Source organism: Schistocerca piceifrons, chromosome 7, assembly GCF_021461385.2.
Source record: "Schistocerca piceifrons isolate TAMUIC-IGC-003096 chromosome 7, iqSchPice1.1, whole genome shotgun sequence".
NCBI classification, from domain to species: domain Eukaryota; kingdom Metazoa; phylum Arthropoda; class Insecta; order Orthoptera; family Acrididae; genus Schistocerca; species Schistocerca piceifrons.
Genome location: NC_060144.1, coordinates 205,336,983 through 205,351,520, shown reverse-complemented (window position 1 = coordinate 205,351,520; position 14,538 = coordinate 205,336,983). Strand labels below are relative to the sequence as shown.

Here is a 14,538-nt window from a genome sequence, read left to right as displayed (position 1 = left end):
CGAAGATGAAGAGAGGAATGAGACTGTAGGACAGAGGTCATCATACTAATAGAATAAATATTTTTATAGAACTAAGTTCACGTCAACAGAATGATAATTACTCCATGTGTAACAGTCGTAGCAATGCATAAAAAGTTTTAGTGATCGCAGAAGACACTGCACTGTACTGTTCAGATTTGAAGTTGTAAGTTAATGAGATGTGAGCCCTTTCAGCTGAAAGTACACCCATGTCTGACCAGTGAGCGTGTGTTGCAAGTGGTCTTCGCGGAAGCAGCCGGCGCTAGCGCAAAACAAGTTTCGTGCAGTTGTGAGTGACACTTCCCTTCTGTCCATTACCTTCAGCTATTGTGCAGTATCTGGGCAAATTATCTGATAAATAATCCATTCGTAGAGCGTGTTATCTGATTTCCCCGTAACGGCCTGATACACTCCTTAGTTTCCTCTACATAGTAATGATTGTAGCTTTCGAAGTACTGCTTTACGCTGTCTTTAAAGCTCCTGTGGAAATACGAGACCGAGGCAGGAAATTCCTCGTATGACTGATTCTCTTAGCCTGCAATCAAAAAGGTCCTCAATGTTAAGGATAGTCTTCCCTGTTTACAACGTGAAGGTAAAGAGATACCATTCATCTGGGTACTATCACATGTAGGCGTGGATGGAATTGAGGCAGCTGACGATGCAGTCAGGAATGTCTTTGCGGAGTATGTGCGAATGCAATTTGGTATTCCATAAATGGCCGGTGTGGCCGTGCGGTTAAAGGCGCTTCAGTCTGGAACCGCGTGACCGCTACAGTCGCAGGTTCGAATCCTGCCTCGGGCATGGATGTGTGTGATGTCCTTAGGTTAGTTAGGTTTAATTAGTTCTAAGTTCTCGGCGACTGATGACCTCATACGTTAAGTCGCATAGTGCTCAGAGCCATTCCACAAATACTATCGTTACCTTCTCATTTTTTATACCCTTCATGACTGTTCATTTGCTTTTGCTGCTCGCTCCCTGTTCGCGAGTATCAGCCTCTCGGAAGAAGGTGTGTCATTGTATTCCTTAGGTTGTCGTGGTCACTAAATAATAAAGTGAGCCTGCATTCCCTGCTCGTTTCCCAAGCCAGCTAATACGAAAATAAAAAAGTGACAAATGAATAAAGGGAACATAGGAAGATGTTGGCATACATCCCACTATTTGCACGTTCAGTGAGAAATACCACTACTGTGAAAATCAACGTTTAAAGTTAATTTCCACCAGTTAATTCAATGTAAGCATAAGCAGAACAGAAACAACTGCTGTTAACCAAGTAGACAGCAACTTTTAATATCATATAATTATCATATTCGATGCCTCTATTAATAGGACATGAAATAACAAAGTCAAATTTTATTAAAACAGGGATATCGTCTTTGGATAGTAATCAAAACGTCCTCGTCCCGGGCTCGAACCACGTACCAGTTCCGTTTTAAATAATAATCATCGGTAATGGCTGCCGAAGACTTTCAGCACGAGAAGTCACCCCCATTCAGTCAATGGCCTTGTCGGAGAGGGTGGAGGATCGAACAGAGTATCAGGGCACCGTCTTGCCCTTGGGTTGAGAATCTGCCCTTAAAACACGGGCCACTCAACAACGACCAATGGCGTGAGGATTCAGAAGGCAATAGAAATCACTGTTTTAAGACAGATAATGCGTATTCACATTATGCGGACTATAATTGACTTAGTGTTTTGATGATCTCTCCACTGGCAAAAGATTCATGACAAGTTCCCCATTCTGATCTCTGGGAGGGGACTGCTAAGGGGGTGGTCACCATGGGAAAAAAAATCAAATAACAAACGAAAGGATAACGTTCTACAAGTCTAGACGTGGACTGTCAGGAGTCTGAATGTGGTAGGGAAGCTAGAAAATCTGAAAAAGGGAATACTAAGGCTCAATCTAGTTCCAGTGAGTGTCAGTGAAGTAAAATGGAAAGAAGACAAAATCTGTTGTTTAGTGAGTGTAAGGTAGTACTAACAGCAGCAGCAGATGGTGTAACGGGAGTAGGATACTTACGAATAAGAAGGTATGGCAGAGAATGAGTTACTGTAAACAGTTCAGTGATAGGGCTGTTCTCATCAGAATCGACAGCAAACCGACATCGATAGCAATAGTTGAGGTATACACGCCGACGTCGCATGCAGAATATGAAGAGCTAGAGAAAGTATATGAGGATACTGAAAGGGTGATTCGGTACGTAAATGAAGATGAAAATCTAATAGTCATGGAGGATTTGGATGCAGTTGCATGGGGAGGAGCAGATGAAAGGGTTACAGAAGAATATCGACTTGTCAGCAGGAATGATAGAGGAGAAAGACTAATTGAGTTCTGTTGAATAGAATGAATAGTGTAACGAGTGCAGAATTAGGACTGTAAGTAAACCTAAGAAAGACGAAAGTAGAAAGAAAGAGAACAGCGAGAAACTTAGCATCAGACTTGGTGATTAAGTAGTTGATTTTGGAGGACAGCATTGTTTGGTAGTGACACAACATTGTGGGAAAACCAAACGTAAGAGAATCGAAGCATTTGACATGTGGTATTGCAGAAATATGTTGAAGTAAGTTAAAAATCAGGTGGACTGATAGGGTAGAGAATGACAAGTTTCTCCGCAGAATCTACGAGGAAAGAAATATATGTATTTGGAAAACACTGACAAGATGAAGGATCTGAGTGATAGGACATCTGTTATGACATCAGGGACAGTCTTGTAGAGTACTAGAGGGAGCTGTAGATGGTAAGAACTATAGAGGAAGACAGAGATTAGAATACATCCAGGAAATAATTGAAGAAGTAGATTGCGAGTGCTACTCTAAAATGAAAAGTTACTCACAGGGTAGTTCCGTCTGAAGTAGTATTTCGCTTGATATGATATTCACTGGAGTAACGTACCTCTTCGACAGAGCAGTCTGTGAGTTCCGCATACAATAGGACACCTTTCACGTAATGTATACAGGTGACACTGTGTCGGAAGATCGCCCTTATACACTTTTCATTGAAGACAACGGTCCGTTAACGATGGGATACGCCCACGTCGTCTCACCGCGTGAGAATGCGTGCGCTTTTCGTGATCTAGTTAAGATGTTTCGCAAACATTCCGAATGGAAGGAGGAGACGTGAGCACTTCCTCTTGTCTCACAGGCTAACGATGAGACTAGAGCGCTAGTTGGCGGGTGGTATGTTGGTCGCGGACTTCTCTCGCACTTATCGGAAAAGAGAAGGTAATTCCTGACAACAATTTACCCTTCTGTGATTAGTCAACAAATAAACACGAAGCATTGTTGGTTGACGCTACTTTTGGCTGTTGTGGTTCCGGTAGGGAGCCAGAGATACAGAGACAGAAAGTTCAGATAACATTCTGGGTTAAATACTGGTGCTGTACACATTCAGGGTCCGCGGTTAGACTCGTTGCGAGTGGGGGACTTTGAAGACTGGTGAGTATCCCAGATTCGGTGTACAATTTAACAGAGACTGGCACCGTGAGATTTCAGGAACGCCACGATAACATTATATGTTACTTAAAGCCGTATTCATTACTTTTATTTTAGTTATTTAAATTCTTTCGTAATTTCATGCTTATTGCCGTGTGTCTTGTATCGCTATGTATTCCTCGTTAAGTGCAAGCACACATATTAGTTCTTGTGCACGCCTGAGTGCCACTTCTCCTTGTACCATTCGTAAAGCAAATGAGACGCTGAGAAAGATAATAGTGTGAAGCACAAAGTCGTCGATTTTGAGATTACTTGCTCCTGGCATTCGTTGATCTTATGGTGAACGAGCTTTATGAGTACTATAGCCCCTACACTTTATACACGATCATTTGCGAAAAGCTGTGTCACTGGTTTCTCTGATATTCATTTCCATAAGGGCCCGAAGCACACATTTTTAATGCTGTAGGAACGCTCACAGGCTACGCTGACGCCCATTTTACAAAATCTGGAACCTCTTAGAGGAAAGCCTCACCACAACCTCACATGGTTACAGCATTCCAGTGCGTAAAATGGACGCTGCGAGTTTCGGTATCATTAAGAATGTTACCGACCTCTCCATGAAGCCAAAAGTTTATGTTTGTGGTAACAATGTACATTTAAAATATTTTACAAAGGTGGAGTTTTCTATAGGTTGCTGTGACTTGTTGCTTAAGTTAATATATTCTTCCCTGGAATAATGAGAGGTCATCATTTTCTTCAGTTCTCATCAAGTGAGACCACAGTTTGTCGTTTCCACACAATTTGTACGTGCCTTCCAAAATCTAGTGACCTAAAACTTAACTAAAGGTATATATCAGTCTTGTAAACCGAGCGATGTGGCGCAGTGGTTAGTACGCTGGAGTCGCATTCGGGAGGACGACGGTTCAAACCTGCGTCTGGCCATCCAGATTTAAGTTACCCGTGATTTCCCCAAATCCCTCCAGTAAAATGCCGGGATGGTTCCTTTCAAAGAGCACGGCCAATTTCCTTCCGCAGTCGTCACGCAATCGAAGCTGGAGCTCCGTGATTTAACAAAGCGACTAGATCTAACTTGAAATACATAGACTTAACAAAACTACTAGATTTCATGCCTGAAGTGAACAGACAGTTTTATCTGAACGTAAAGCCAGAGAATGTGCTTTGTGAAAATGACGACAACGGGGACCATGAAATGTTGGGACAGGTCGTAATAATTATTTGAGTAATGCATTTAGTATCTGTTCTTTATGTTTTGATTCTGGTTTCACATTAATTACAAACTATATGACAATCAAAGAATCATGGCTACCAATAGCCCATAGATAAAATTATTGAGGGTTAACGTAACTAAAAATAATACTAAATATTAACTACATCTCGGTAGTATAAGATGGGCACGGTTTTTTTCGTTTTGATAGAACGCATAGGATGTTGATACTTGGCTAAAACACAAGTTAAACCTATGAGACTGGCAGTTTTAAAATAACTTTTACTTTCAAAAACATCTCTTTTACTCAGAACTTGGTTTCTGTTCTTTTGGCCGTTAAGGTTCTCAGTGCCTCAGTTATTTCTGCCACATCGCTTAAAATCCATTCACTCGTGATCTCTGGAAGTAACACCTGTCTTATACTATTATTCCCAGAACCTTGCGGACCAACCAGTGTGCGTTATATATAACTGAGACAGTGTATCACTTAATTTGTACATTACTAATTTTGACTGAAAACATTCGTTATGTTTAGATTTTCACCATGTGTGTAGATTCTTGTGAGATAAATGAAAGTAATTGAATTCCTTTTACCATCATTTTCGCGGTCAGTAACACCTGTCACTCTTCGACCATAGTTTAACCATGGCCATCAGTCAAGCTTATCTATGAAGGACATGTGGCTCTAGGAATTCCATTGTGGAAAGCTTTATCCAGGTGACAGATAACGTTTTAATTAGTTTGCCTACCAGGGTAGCTCCTACGCAGTAAGAAATACTGTTCAAGATCGCGAATGGCTTTGTGAAGATCAAGGCGGACATAATCGGGTGATTAATTGGAATTACGAGGTGCTAAGATAATTACTTTCGTATGCCACATGGTGATCTGCTTCACGAAGAAGAATGGTTAAAATGGCTCTGAGCACTATGGGACTCAACTGCTGTGGTCATAAGTCCCCTAGAACTACTTAAACCTAACTAACCTAAGGACATCACACACATCCGTGCCCGAGGCAGGATTCGAACCTGCGCCCGTAGCGGTCGTGCGGTTCCAGACTGTAGCGCCTTTAACCGCTCGGCCACTCCGGCCGGCACGAAGAAGAAGATCCTGTCAGTAGTGATGGGTCATGTCAGTTCCAGTGTACCAAATATTAACTGACTGCATTCAGTACTCAGAAACAAGAGCAGAAATTCTTGGGTGGGTAGTGAGTTTTCTACCACCCATTTTAGGAACCAATAATTACTTGAATGTGCATTAAGTTTTATAAAGTTTATCACGTTATTTGGATTCCTATCGAGACTGTTAAGGCCAACTAGAACATATTCGGGCGTTTCAAGGTGTCTAGTCAATAAGTTACCCTAATTGATGAAACAACTATGAATAACATCTTCTCGGCTTCCCAGAGTCTTCACAGCAATAAGTACCAGAAGAAATGAATTGTCATCGTCACGAGACCATGCCTCAACACGTGCAGCCACAACAATGTTACTTAGAAACATTTTTTTTCAGTTTTTTTTAACGTTTGCTCCGCAAGAGTTCCGAATAAGGTGCAGTCTATATGCACTGTTTTGCTTCTTCGTGTGACCTATTTGTCGTGCACTGCAAATTCAAATCAACTCATCATGTTGTGGAATGTTTATGGAACTGTCCTGAGTCTTCGGCACATATATGGTAGGTATGGCCGGTTTATTTGTCAACCGCCACGTAGGACGTGGCATTCCTCCAACGGAAGCACGTTGAGCCAGACCGTTTAGTTCGTGTATTCATTGCAATAATCACAAACTGTTGATAGTATCTAGGGTTACTGTAACAAATGTCATGACTCTAGGCAGAGTGAACGGTTGTAAATTTTTAAACACTATAGCCGAGAGCATTCTAAACTTTGTTTCTGCAGAAGATTTTTACCAATTACAGAGGTCCGAGCGAAGACAACTCTGGATGAAGTCAGGATAGCGTTGAGAACCTGTCAAGCGTCAAAGACGTTAGTATGACATTATTAGAGATCAGTTATTTATTCACAATGTTTACAAGCCATCGTTCTTCCGCACCAGCCTTTTCTGTTGCTGATTCAACAGAGTTTTGGATTCTAGCTGATATCCGTCGAGTCATCTCAGCAGTTGCACGCCCAGCAAAAGATGTCAGAGCTGGACTATTTAAAGGGAGCTGGAGTGTGGCTATAACGGAAGGCTCAGTTCGTAATGACAATATGTATCCTCCTTATTTTGCTATATTCATTTAACAGGTTGTTAACTACTGTGTCGGTCCTTCGATATGTGCTCTTATCAAAGAGATGGAATCTCTTGCAACATGCCTCATGAGCTAACGAATATGCTTGTCTTGCTTCCTCTGGTTTTCTGTCGCGGTCTACTTTCTGTTGAATGCGTATCCTTACCAGGCACACAGTGCCGTCCATTTTACACACTTGCGACACATTGGCTTACTTCCAGCTCTTCCTCCGGCATGAGTTGAATTTGCGTGTGGCAATGCGAGAGAATTTTAATATTTTTTTTTTCTAGTTTATATCGCCTACTACTCCTCGCCGTAACACCATAAGATACTGGGATTGCCACGTGGATGAGTACTTCGCTGAATAAAGGTATCGGAGGCACTATGCCGATGAACTGAGTACAAAGGTATTCTAAAAAGTAATAACAAAAGTAAAAAATTCTTGGTTCAACTGCCACTGCTAATTGTCTCTAAAATTTCTGAATGTAACAAGGGCGCTAAAAGTAGCAAGGAGCACCAAAGCTGGACTGTCAACCGATGTAAATATTTAACGGGCACGAGGACTCCATTTGCTCACAATTCCTATACTCGTTCGTTTCTGCATATGGAGAATACGAGGATAAGCGTAAAATGATTTTTGTTGTCAAACATATATTAAAATTTTTGAAGATTCTGTGAATGTATTCGGGGAGATATTGATTTCATTCAATATGATGTCAGTGTAAGGTAAGAAATTCTATGTCACCATTCAGTGGTGTAAGTACTGATCCAAACGCTTAAATCCCTCGTTGCAACTGTCCAGATATCTACAAAATTCTGTCCACAAGCCACTTCTCCCATTACAACACTAAAATTATAGGCCCACCACTTACATATGAACGCCACTACATCGGTCTCAGATTACTGGCTGATGCCATCTTACCAGTTCAGCATCCGCACGTATCGCTAACTGTCCTCAGCGAGTGGACAAGAATCTGATAGTATTTGGCCATCACTCACAAAAAAAGGTTAGTAAAAAATACTTGTGGAATAAACAAGAGTTGTTGGTTTTCGTATAAAAGGACGTCCAAGAGGACCAGTTCCGCGTTCCTACAGCGGCATTAGCAATCCAGTTAGCAGCAGCAAGCTCCTACCCCGGATGCGGGATGAGAATAAATGTCAATTACGAACTCGCGTTCAGGCCCTGGAATAGCTTTTCGCAAGAGCTCGTTAACTTAAGCGACCGGCACGATAGAAAATGTGGCCAGGACAGCGAAGCAACCCACGTAGGTAGGAGCGAGCAAATTTTTTACTCGTTCGCTGGAGAAATTAGCTTATTATAACACCGTGAAAAGATCCATCCGCAACGAAAAATATCTTTGTCATTTAGCAGTAACAAAAAAGATCTTCTCTTCTCTGAAATTTTTCGATGTTCACCGTAAGTCTTCTCTGGTAACGATCTCAACCCGAGCAGCACTATTTCGGTAGAGTACGGAAAGGATAGTGTACGTGATCTGCATAGTAGATTTGTTGCACCTTCTAAGTGTTCTGAGCAATAAAACGCCATCTTTGTATCGCCTCTCCCAAAATATATTCCACGTGTTGTTACTAATTTAGGTTTTTCGTAGCAGTAGCTCAAAGGCATTTAGGTGAATCGACATCCTTCAAGTTTGTATAAATATTAGCGTAACTGAAACTAAATTAATTTTTTCCGTACTCATTGGAAGTACCTCACATGTCGTACAGTATATGAGGAAATAAATATCAGGTGAAAACTGCTACTTTTGGAGCACCAAAAATTGAATATGCTCGACGTTAAAAGACTTTGAGTGCAGAGTATGATGCCAGCAGCTTCATTGTACTTTCCTCAGCACCTTTAAAAATTGTCCCAAAAAGTTTGGCAAGCGCACATCTTCTCGCTCCTTTTAACAGACAATTCACATCTTATTCCACAAGCTCCCCTAACTGCAAGCTCTCTAGCTCCCCTAACTGCAAGCTCTCTCACACCCACTAGTCCATCCCTGTCAGAGGCTCATAACCATCTACTCCCACTTGCTCATTCTCAGTCACTTATGAGGGTCAACTTATTCTCGTTATCTCTTTCTGTCTCTCTTACACTACCTCGTATCTCACAGCCACAGTTCCCATCGTTCAGTTCTACTACTACTATCTCTTCTCACTTTCTTACTGTCTCTATTTCACTATCTCCCATCTCACAGCTACAGTTTCTTTCGCTCCGTTATCTTACTACTGTCTGCTTTCACTGTCACTGTTTCTCTCTTACCATTACTATCCTATTCAGTCCTTCTCACTTCTGCTATCTCTTCTCACTGTCACTATCACTCTCTTCCTCGTTATCGTTTTGAAAGATTCTGTCTCTCATGCTCACTGTCTTTCACCAACTTCCATTTTATCCTTCTTTTTATAGTCATCCACTGGCATTGTTCCCTTCATTCTTTTTCTAGCATTGTTGTCACTGTCAACTACTTTCCACGGCCACCCTGCCCTCTATCTCCCATTGCGATTGTCTCCTTCACTCTTTCTTTACCACAACTACTCTTCACTATCTTCCAGTATTTATTACTGTTCCGTCTCTTTCTCACTGACACTGTCTCCTCCTGTCTCAGCGCACAAAAAACGCGAATATATTCACATGTCATAATATGTGGGAAAATTTTTAAAGATGCTGAGGAAACTGGAATGAGGCAGCTGGTACCCTGTTCTTTAGTCGGAGTCATTTAAACATGAGAATATTCGCCTTTTATCTGCTCTGATGAGAACATTTTTCCAGTGATTCCATCCTTATCCTTGCTACTGCAAGGAATATCACATTAATGAAAAGAACTTCATAGGTCAACAAAATTTTGATATTTACTTAAGTGAAACTGCAAAACTAATTTAACACTTCACAACGCATTTTACTAGCACCAACATTTTTTATGTGCTTCAGTACAACATGACTTCCCCAAAACCATTCTGATCATAATGAAGACAATTTACAGCATGAAACTTCCTGGCATTCTAATTTACAGCATATTTCTGCGTGCCACATCACTTTATAAACTATGTTACACTACATATCGAATTTTGCGTGCGTGTTTCATGTGCACAGGTAGGGTAACTTTGAACCTCTGTGTCTCCGAAAATAATAAAAACATGAAAAAAGTTTTCAGACTTGTTCGAGATCGGGATCTTAAGATGACACCATAAAAATTTTAGCCATTTTTTGTTCATAGCCGTCTGGGAATTAACGATTCGGTTTGGGTATTTCTCGATAACGGATAAAGATATTTGAAAACGGGAAGATGGCACTTCTAGACGAGTGACTGCATAATGTAATGTTAAAATTTTCAATATTTGTAGACTCAGAGTTATTTATTTATCAACTGCTGACGGAAAGCATGGTGGAAAACTCTTCTCTCGGTTTCCGCACGAACCGTCCATGAATGAAATGGTGCCTCCATAAGCCCATTACAACACCCCCTAGACATCTAACGCAAAAAGAGCCAACCGATTTGCTCCATTTGCATACTCTGAACGAATATGTTCCTGTACGGTAGGACAGCTTCAGTGAGACGAACCTTCCGTTCGGTATGCAAACGGTCTCTAACCCAAGGCCTATACAAAGTACTTGACCCTACCTATCAGTAATAGAATCTGAGATATGAGCCACGGAAAAAAAGCGCATGCTTTTGCATGTGTACATATTGTCACAGTACATCGTAGTAACAGATCAGAAACAAGTGTTCTTGAATTAAAGGGTCAATGTTCGTTTGATGCCGGTCAGCATTGTTACCAAATTAATCAGGATGGTAGCTGTTCCTGGGAGCCCCCACACCTCTTCTCTCTGGAGGGTAGGTGTGGCTGTGTTGAATAACTTCACCTTTCCCACTCCTTCTCCTTCCTCCACTTCTCCTCCCTCTCCCCCACATGGAAATTCACAGTGCTGATGGAGAGGAAGGGTGTAAGGTAGTGTCTTTACTAATTTACTTTATTTATTTTTGAGGGTGTTGGATTGACCTACAGCTCTTCCGCACTCTGACGCTACTCACCCCCAGTTTCCACCCGCTCACTGCCTAGCTCTTTCCGATCGCTGTGTACGTTTTCGTCTCAAATACTGAAGACCGACAGTTCTAGTCCAGAATGACTCCACAGGAGACTGCTCGAAACTATCTTACAGCCTCCCCTAGCCGTCTCCCCTTATCGCCACCCCCCCCCCCCCCTTTTGTGAATTGGCAGGAGAAGCGCTGAAGGGGCAGATACTGCCTTTATATTTGGCTAAGTTTGCGTTCTAATTACGAGATGGTGGTGTTGGACAGCGAGGAGTTTAGCGTGTGTAGTACCTGTAAACATAAAGCTGTGGACTGCGTGCATAGCCTACTATGCGAGAAATGGAAGGAGATGATGAGGGTACGGGGAATGCTTTTCAGCAAATTATGGTGACATAGCAGCATGGACTGAGGATGCATTTGACAAGTCATAGACACCACTGCTTGTGCTGGAGCTGTACACAGTGTTAGAAATTGCTGCTCAGACCACAATGCAGGAGACAACTTTTTCCTATTCCACTATCCAAGGCTAAATGAACCAGAAGTGCTTACCTTTGTGTATGGGACTCGACTGAGGACGCTTGAAAAGTGTCTTTCTCCATTATCTGATTGCATATGTGTGCATGTTCACCTTGCTGTGTGCTCTAGTCCACAACATGACTCGAAACTGCCAGGAAACTGCCATGCAGCCTCTCCTGAGAGAATTGTCTCCTACTGATCTGAAAGAGTATAGCTCCTGAGGAACTTGTACCCAGATACATAACATGGCAACAAGCGATAGGAGAGCACACTGTCACTGGTGTGTAGGAAGAGTTGCCTCCTACCGGTCTAGAAGTGAAATAGCTGCCATGGAACTTGTACACAGATACATGGTAAGAGGGGATAGGGCAGAAAACTGTCACTGAAGTGTACCATGGCATTCCACGCTGCAGCAACTGATGGAAAATACTTCACCACTTTAATTACACATTGAAATTGGCAAGAAAGGAAATACCACAGCTCACAGTCAACGCATGCACTGGGTATTGTCAAAAATCATTGTAGGAAATACCACAAATACGGATCCTTCAGGAGAGAGTGGCAGGAGCTGTACATGTGTTCACCTCGATGAGCGGATAAAGACTAACCGCATTACATCCAGTCTTACCTCCCTTCCTCCGCCTCTCCTCTTGCCGCAGGTAGCGAAATGGGTTTTCCAACCCTGTTTTAGCCTGTCGCTGATGGTACACAGAGAGACCAAGGTGCAACTCCTTATAAATACGTAACGTATAACTGCACAAGCATCCTTCTGCACTCGCTGCCTGTCCTCAACACCGCAGAGCCGCACCGACGGCGAGGTTGCTGAGAAATCGCTGTCTGGTGCCACACAGCCCGCCGCCGCAACCACTCTAGAGATCGGACAGCGCCCAGAGAAAGCACTGTCGAGGGCCACACAGGCCGCCATGCACTCTGATAGTAGTCTGTGTGGATGCACGTGCCTACCCACGTGGTGGATTTGCATTTGTTCTCGTGACCGCCAAAACAGCTTCATGTTATGGCATTCCTTTAGCTGAGAAATTCCAGACTTGATTCCTGTCAATCTCTCTCTCTCTCTCTTCATCTCTCTCTCTCTCCGTCTCTCTCTCTCTCTCTCTCTCTCTCTCTCTCTCTCTCTCTGTCTTTCTCTCAAGTTGTTTGCTCATGTTTTTCGCCTTTCCGCCATGACTTGTGACTTGGCAGGGGAAGCTCAGTCTTTGTTGAGCTGACAGAATGGATCTCATGCCACGAAATGGCCAGTAAATTCGAAGAAAATATGTAGTTTATTTATTTAAACAAAATTAAATAAATTAATTAAATTGGTGGGAAATGCTTGACTGGGGACTCTTTATTTGAGTGGGAAAAAAAATCACTCTTACGATGATCCAGGAAAAAGTGAAGATCCGGCACAATTGTGATATCAAAAACGGTTTTAAGTAATCCATTTGCACTAACTATAAAATTAATTGTTTCACAGTTTAAATCGTCAAATAGATCGCTTAAAACGTTCAGCACCATCTTTCGATGATTCTCCTTGATAATAAAACATATATTGAGCCCTCACATTTTGCAATGTAAGTACTTAAATTTCCACTACAAATATATTTTGACACTAAATATATCTGAGGTCTTGTATGCACCAACATTTGAGAACACGAGCACACTCCTTCGCCACAACGTTACCACTAGATATATCTGGCGAAAAAAAAAATCCTAGCGATCACGCGCACTCGCGACTGCGAAGCGCGCGCTGTCCGCTGACTGCAGGTGTGCCATGAGCTGCGGCCTGTCGGCCATGCTGGCAGGTGCGCTCCCGTCTTCAGCTGTCGACACGCCGCCCATACCAGATGCTAAGAGGCTGGAGAGGTTGTCACCGTAATTGGAGCAACCATCAATCGTTCTGCGATCAGACATGTCGCTATCGTCAGGTGCGCTGACGAACTGAGCTCCTGAGGCGGGCGGCCGATATAAATCCCCTCCCCCCGCGGGCCGCTCTCTCGGCCGTCAGCGCCCTCGCGCCGGCGGTCGCGAAGACGTGGCGTCGGAATCTGTCATAGCGTCGTGGAGAGAGCGGCCCGCGGGGGGAGGGAATCAATCGTTCAGTTGACAGGGTGTGTGTGTGTGGGGAGGGGGGGGGGGGTGGAGGATGGGGGGCAGGAAATACTACTCACCACATTGAATCTTCTCAAATTTTCACGTAAGAATTGAAGAACATACAGAACACAAGCGTTCACATCTGTCGGCGCTCAACCAGCATACTGGCTAGTTCGCTTTTCAGCCCTCCAGGGGACGCCACAAACGCCGCCACGAGCACTTGCCATCGCTTGCACTTGTGGGAAAAAAGGTAATTAGCCAGAGCCTATCTTTGTACCTGCCGGTATTGTGAGGCTAAGTCATGGCTTCTGGCCAGCCGAAGCCTCACGACCACTCCTGCCGATAGCCGCGGCACAAAGTGAGACACGAAGCCGTGGCATGGACGACTCCTGATATCAATTCTCCCCAATGTAAAAAATCGACTTCACCCAGTTCGAGATGGGGATGTTGTCCAGAAATATCGAATTTCTCGCACAGTATGAAGATTCGCTCCTTGTACACGAACTATTTTCAAAAACCGAAGAAATCGGAGCATAAACGCGTTTTCACATCTCTAAAGTATCGATGTTGTCCGTGTAAATATCCTGTACGGGAGTATGCCATAAGCTATATTTCATCTAAGAATTTTCTCATCTGGTAAAGAATCAGTTCTTAACAGGTTAGTGTCTCTTACGTCCTGCATCGCAGGACTAGAATACTAAAGTCATTTTTGGATCATGACGGTGTGTTAAGAGCGTGCTGTATCTCTGTCACAGCCTGTCTCATCACTTTCAAATTCTGATAAGGTTTTCGATCGCCTCGTCTCATATGTAGCCAAGTGGCAGCAGTTGTAAATATCAGGACCTTTAAATATCAGGTTAAAACTACGTATCTCTTTATAAATGCAGTAATATAGCTGATGATATTACGATGACCCTCTCTCCATGGGTATGTGGGAGAATGAAATTTTGTTGAAAGTTCTCGGCACAACAAATAATAAAATCACCTGATTACCACTTCAAC

The 14,538-nt window shown here is 42.8% G+C and overlaps 1 non-coding gene across 1 annotated transcript; it reads left to right on the top strand.

The window, feature by feature from the left end:
- The first annotated feature begins 14,146 nt into the window (after positions 1 to 14,146).
- Positions 14,147 to 14,331, top strand: LOC124709424. The gene has a single exon (XR_007005398.1). It is a non-coding gene; the product is annotated as a U2 spliceosomal RNA (small nuclear RNA).
- The last annotated feature ends 207 nt before the right edge of the window (positions 14,332 to 14,538 follow it).